This window comes from Arachis duranensis, chromosome 9 (assembly GCF_000817695.3).
Source record: "Arachis duranensis cultivar V14167 chromosome 9, aradu.V14167.gnm2.J7QH, whole genome shotgun sequence".
Lineage (NCBI taxonomy): Eukaryota > Viridiplantae > Streptophyta > Magnoliopsida > Fabales > Fabaceae > Arachis > Arachis duranensis.
Genome location: NC_029780.3, coordinates 99,024,749 through 99,031,322, shown reverse-complemented (window position 1 = coordinate 99,031,322; position 6,574 = coordinate 99,024,749). Strand labels below are relative to the sequence as shown.

At 31.6% G+C, this 6,574-nt stretch overlaps 1 pseudogene; it reads left to right on the top strand.

Moving 5' to 3' along the window:
- The first annotated feature begins 2,505 nt into the window (after positions 1-2,505).
- On the top strand, positions 2,506-4,317 carry LOC107466372 (inorganic phosphate transporter 1-4-like; annotated as a pseudogene).
- Positions 4,318-6,574: the final 2,257 nt, after the last annotated feature.

Below are 6,574 nucleotides of genomic sequence, written 5' to 3'. Positions count from 1 at the left end.
AGAAATATACTTAACTTCTTTTATAATAAGTAAGTTTTTCAATAATTTAATTTATTAAAAAAATCTCATCTTTTTATTTATCCTATAAAATAAAAATTTATATTAATAATTTTGAATAAGAGAATTAAAATAAAATATAAAAATAAAGCTTGAATAAAAAAAATACAAAGTTTTCAATCTAAAAATATAAAATAGTTAAAAAATAAAAAAATTATTTAAATATGATTTTTCAAGACACTTTATAACTTAGATGAATAAATATTATTTTTAAAATTAATCATGATATATTGATACAAAACTTATTGTGTGTAAATTTTTTTAAAAATTAATAAACCTCTCTCATTAATAACAATATTGGAACTTAAATTTGAACGCTAATTGATATTATATATTGTGTAGGCACTTAGAGTATATTAGAAAAGTACGTTAATAATTTGAAGAGAAAAATTATTAGTGTAAATTTATTTTTTTTAAAATTAATCCTTATTAAACTATTCTACTTTTATTCCTTCAAAACATATCTTAATAAAAATATTTGTAACAATAACTTACATCCAATAAGAATATCTTAATGAGCAGTTACATCATTCTGTCATGGGTTAATGCAAAATTTACAGAACGTGAGTACGTGATTGAGTATGTTGTTTTAGATTATAAACATATGGGTAAAATAGAAAAAAATAATCGACACCAAACCCTCTGTATTCCTAATATAAATTGTTATAGATAAGTATAGTTTCTTAAAATTTTGGGGTGTCCAGGCCACTACTCGCCCCCTCTAGTTCCGTCCCTAATTGCTAGCTAATTAATTAATGATAACAAATAATAACATCTATTTACTTTTTAGTATTTCTCAATTTCTGTGAATTAATAAAAGATAAAAAAAATATTTTTTCCTTACACAATCAATTTTACGAATAAAGTATCGAAACGAATAAGTACAAAATTAGAGATTCTATTCACTGACCTCGATTTTGTAATCAAAACGATGGTTTATTTTTTGAACACTACAATGAAAAACTTGATTAGACCTTTGCTGATTGCTGCAACGGTGATTAACGATGAAGAAATAGTGGATATTAAATAGACGGATAAAAAATTAAAAAAAATTGGATATTGAGTAGATGGATGTTCCAAAGAAAAATAATTAATTTTTTTATAATCAAAGAAAATGATACACGATTTCAATGGTGGGATTGAATAATTAGTGATGGATTATTCACCAATTTATAATGTTAATATTAAGAAAAAGATAATATTAGTTTATCTACATCAAAATAAAACAGCAAAAATTGAAGATAGAATTTTAAAGATAAGATATATGAATAATAAGATAATTTCTAAAAAGATAACAAGATTGAAATAGGCGCATGACACATTTCAATCGATTGGGTATCACACTTCAATCGATTGAATTAGGCAAATTCATATTATTTTGGTGAATTCAATCGATTGGATTACAATACCAATCGATTGAAATCCGAAAAAAACACATTTAGATTACTTTCCAATCGATTGAATTTTTAAACCAATCAATTGAATTAGAAGTCACGTGTATAACCAATCGATTGAATAATGAGACCAATAGACTGTTTTGAAGAAATCAATAGATTGAAAATCTTAAACAATTGATTGAATTACATAAATTTTACATTTAATTCATTGTTCAATCGATTGTTTTGTGATACACTGTAATCCAATCCATTGAATTTCAAGGAAACACGATTTAGAAGCCATGGACGAATGTCACGAGATCAAATATGAAAATCTAATCCTTATAAAATAAAAAATAGTTTCTATAATTAAATAAAATATATGGGATTAATTTGTAATTAAAAGTAGTTCAAAGACTATGTAACAATTATTAAAAAAACTCTAAAAACATGTTTTTTAATGGGACCATTAAATGGTCCAAAAGTTCTGAGACCACTGAATCCTGAGCCCTGTTTCTTTCATATTAACTGCATGTGTCCTATTATTATTAGTAAAATTAAAGAAAAATAACCTTTTTTTTAACATCTTAAATAATAAATTTAAAAAAAGTTTAATTTTAATTTTAAAATTTAAATTTTAAATTAATTAAATTTATTCCTATTTAATAAATTTAAGATATAATTTATTGTTTATATTGTTTACAATCTCTATTATCTATCTAATAAGATTGTTGTTATTATTATTACCCTATCTCTACAATTTTCTCTGTTTGTTATTTTTTATTTGAATTCTCAATGTTGTTTGATTACTCGTCCATTTATATATTTGGGCGTGTCACATGCACATGTTCATAAGTTAAAACAATCAAAATTTTAAAAAAATAAACATACATAACTAAAAAAAATAAAAAAAATAAAATTTATTTAAAAAAAAGATAAAATAACAGCTAAATTTAAAATAAAAATTTAATACCACTCCCCACCCACACCTTGTATATGTATCATTGAGATGAGAAGTGTTATTTAATTTCAGTTATACATTAAGCTAATCGATCTTCGTTATTAGGAGAAGATGGCGAAGGAACAATTGCAGGTGCTGAATGCACTGGATGTTGCAAAGACACAATGGTACCAACCACTTCACGGCGATTGTGATAGCTGGGATGGGTTTCTTCACTGATGCCTATGACCTCTTTTGCATCTCCCTCGTCACCAAGCTCCTTGGTCGCTTGTACTACTATGATGGCTCCGACAACCCCGGTACTCTTCCGTCCAACGTCTCCTCCGCCATTAATGGCGTTGCATTCTGCGGCACCCTCGCCGGCCAACTATTCTTCGGTTGGCTGGGCGACAAGGTGGGAAGGAAGCGTGTCTATGGAATGACACTCATGCTCATGGTTATTTGTTCCCTAGCCTCCGGACTCTCCTTTGGAAAAGAGCCTAAATCTGTTATGGTCACTCTTTGCTTCTTTAGGTTAGTATCAATAACTTATTTCTTGTTCTTAGAGTATAAACATCTAAGTAAAGATTTTGGCGCAGTTATCTTTATATATTAATTTAAAAATAAAGAATTAGTTAAACAATTTGATATTATGTAACTAAATTCTCAATTTTTAACTATGAATTTCGATGATCAACTTGGTAGCAGAAAAAAGGTGCATTTAAGTTTCCAACCAAAAACAAATAACCCTAATAGCTTATTATTAATAGTTGATTTATTTGTCCTTGTTTTAGGTTCTGGCTTGGGTTTGGGATCGGCGGCGACTATCCTCTCTCTGCAACCATTATGTCTGAGTACGCCAACAAGAAGACACGTGGAGCATTCATCGCGGCGGTCTTTGCCATGCAGGGATTTGGAATCCTTGCAGGTGGCATGGTTGCGATCATAGTTTCGTCCATTTTCAAGGGACTGCACCCTGCTCCGGCGTTTGAGTTCGACCACGTGGGGTCCACCGTGCCAGAAGCCGATTACGTTTGGAGGATAATCTTGATGTTTGGCGCGCTTCCCGCTCTTGCGACGTACTATTGGAGGATGAAGATGCCGGAGACAGCAAGGTATACGGCCTTGGTGGCGAAGAACGCAAAGCAAGCAGCTTCGGACATGTCCAAGGTTCTAGAGGTTGAGATTGAAGCAGAGCAAGAGAAGATTGAGCAGCAAGAAACAGGAGGAGGCAACGATTTTGGATTGTTCTCGAGTGAATTTGTTAAGCGGCATGGGCTTCACCTTGTTGGAACCGCCACAACTTGGTTCCTTTTGGATATTGCTTACTACAGCCAGAATCTGTTCCAGAAAGATATCTTCAGTGCCATCGGTTGGATCCCACCCGCGAAGACAATGAGCGCAATTGAAGAGGTTTACAAGATTGCGAGAGCACAGACTTTGATTGCACTGTGCAGCACTGTTCCCGGTTACTGGTTCACGGTGGCACTCATTGATAGGGTGGGGAGGTTTTCCATTCAGTTGATGGGGTTCTTCTTCATGACAGTTTTCATGTTTGCATTGGCAATACCTTATCATCATTGGACCTTGAATGGAAACCAGATTGGCTTTGTTGTGATGTATTCATTGACGTTCTTCTTCGCCAACTTTGGACCCAATGCCACCACTTTTGTGGTCCCTGCCGAGATCTTCCCTGCTAGGCTTAGATCAACATGTCATGGCATATCAGCAGCTGCAGGCAAAGCTGGAGCTATGGTGGGTGCTTTTGGATTTGTTTACGCTGAGAAAGGAATTGGCATCAGGAACACCCTTATAATCATGGCTGTGGTTAACGTCTGTGGCTTCTTCTTCACATTCTTGGTTCCTGAATCCAAAGGAAAATCACTAGAAGAAATGTCTGGTGAGGCTGAGGACCAACAAGCTGTGGATAACAATGTTGTTTAAGCTTTAGTTAATAATTACGAATTTTGTACATGCATGGTTGAATATAACAACAATTTTTATAATAAAAATAATTATGTGTACATAAAAATTAGTTATTAAATTATTTATTAATCATGATATATTTGTATATAAATATATGTATTATTTAATTTATTTTTAATGTGTATTTTTTATTTTAATATATATATTGGTAGTTATTTTCGATATAAATATAACATGATTAGTTTTTATAATATCTAATTTTACAAATTAAAACACTAAAATAATCATTTATAAATAGGGTAAAGTATATTTTTTGTCCTTAAAGTTTGACAAAAGTTTTAAAAATATCCCTAAGTTTTATTTTGTTTTAATTTTGTTTCAAAAGTTTTCGATTTGCATCAAATATACTCCTGACGGCTAATTTTTCAAAAAATTTAAGATCAATTCAACAGCACTTTCATAAGAACAACCCCTCAACACAAGCAAATTAAGCATAATTTTTATGCATTATTGTTATATTGGTCTTAAATTTTTTGAAAATTTAGCCTCCGAGAGTATATTGATGCAAATCAAAAACTTCCATTACTAGAAAACTAGTTATCACAGACAGATATTTCCAACGGATTTTATCCCATGGAAATACAGACGAAATTTCAGAGGAATTTTTTGTCGAAAAACAAAAAAAATGAATTAGCATAAATTACAGACGGAAAAAAAAATCGTCGATAATTCTGTCAAAAAAATTAATTTTTTCCGTGAAAAATGATTACAGACGAAAAATCCGTATGTAATTAAATAAATAAAAACACTACATTTTATTAAATTATTACAAATGAAAAATCCGTTTGTAACTTTTAAAATTTTCCGTCGAAAATATTAAAATAAGAGTTTAATTCTGGTTCCTCTCTTCATTTCTCAAACACCCCATCCTTCATGGGCTCCTCACCCATGCCCTCCAAATCATTCATCGGCGGCACCTCACACCGTTGCACCGCCACTGCCCGGAGCTCCATCACACCCCTTTCCCAATCTCTCCGTCACACCCGTTCACCAGTCTCTCTCTTTCAACTTCGACGCCGATGAATTTTGCCACCCTCTCGACATCGTTTTCTGTCACTACTCGTTGAAGCTCGTCAACGTCGTCGCCGCTTCTACCTTTTCTTCTCGTCGCCGTTGATTCAGGTAGGCTCCGTCGTCCCTTCCGATAACATTGATTCTCTTGCCATTGTATCTGTTCTGTTCTGAAAATAATTTAGGGTTTTGTTACAGGCACAGAGATGGCAAGCTTTATGTGAAGGAACTCCAATTTGTTGAGCATTGAATTGAATCAGATTGGATATATTTTAGAATGGACTTTGTTAATATGCATTCTACCTGTTTGTTGTTTTGTCTATTTCTGATTTTCTGTTGTTGTTGTTGTTGTCTCTTTGGGGTTAGCCTCATTTTTCAGGAGAAATTAGGAATAGATTTATGTGTGTGAAAGGGAAAATTAAAATTGGGAAGAAACTTGAGAAATCACGCGTCTCAGAAGAAGAGCTGATCAAGAAAATTGAAGGTAATACTTTGACTTCAAATTGATTGTGACTATGTTGCTGCTTCTTGTCACCTTTGTCAATTAAGCATCAAGATTCTAGACGGCATGAAAAATCATCTCATGTTAAGACTGACAGGGATATGAAGTTTCTACTTAGATATAGAGAAATGTAAGGAAAACTTCTAATTCAATGCTTGAACTAGTTTCATCATCAGGCTCTTATTCTTCTTCATGTGGATTACTAAGATGTGGTAAGAGTTGCAGATCTCAAAAGAGGAAATATCTCTATGAAGAGAAAGTCATCATCACTAAGTTGCATGTTTCTTTTGGCAACAGGTTAGTGCTATTTACTACTACTCTATATGTGTCTCAATGCTATTATGTGTCTTAATGAGAGAGGTGACCTACAACTCCTAATTCATGGCATATAAATTTACCCTTATAAATATATGTCTTTTTATATAGAATAATGCTACATGTTCATATTTTTTTGTTAACCAAGTCCAATCAAATTTGTCTAAGACAACAAAAATCAATTATGACTAATATTATTTTAAGTTTTATTGTTTAACTTGGTTATATTTAGTTCATCAAAAAACTTGGATGTGTAGAATTTCTTTTACATATATATAAGTAAATACTTATTTAGAAATTTACTTCTTATATAATTAGAAGTCAATTCTTATTGAGATTTATAGTTGAAAAAGTTCTTTCAATTAATGCAGTTGTTACTAAAAAAAA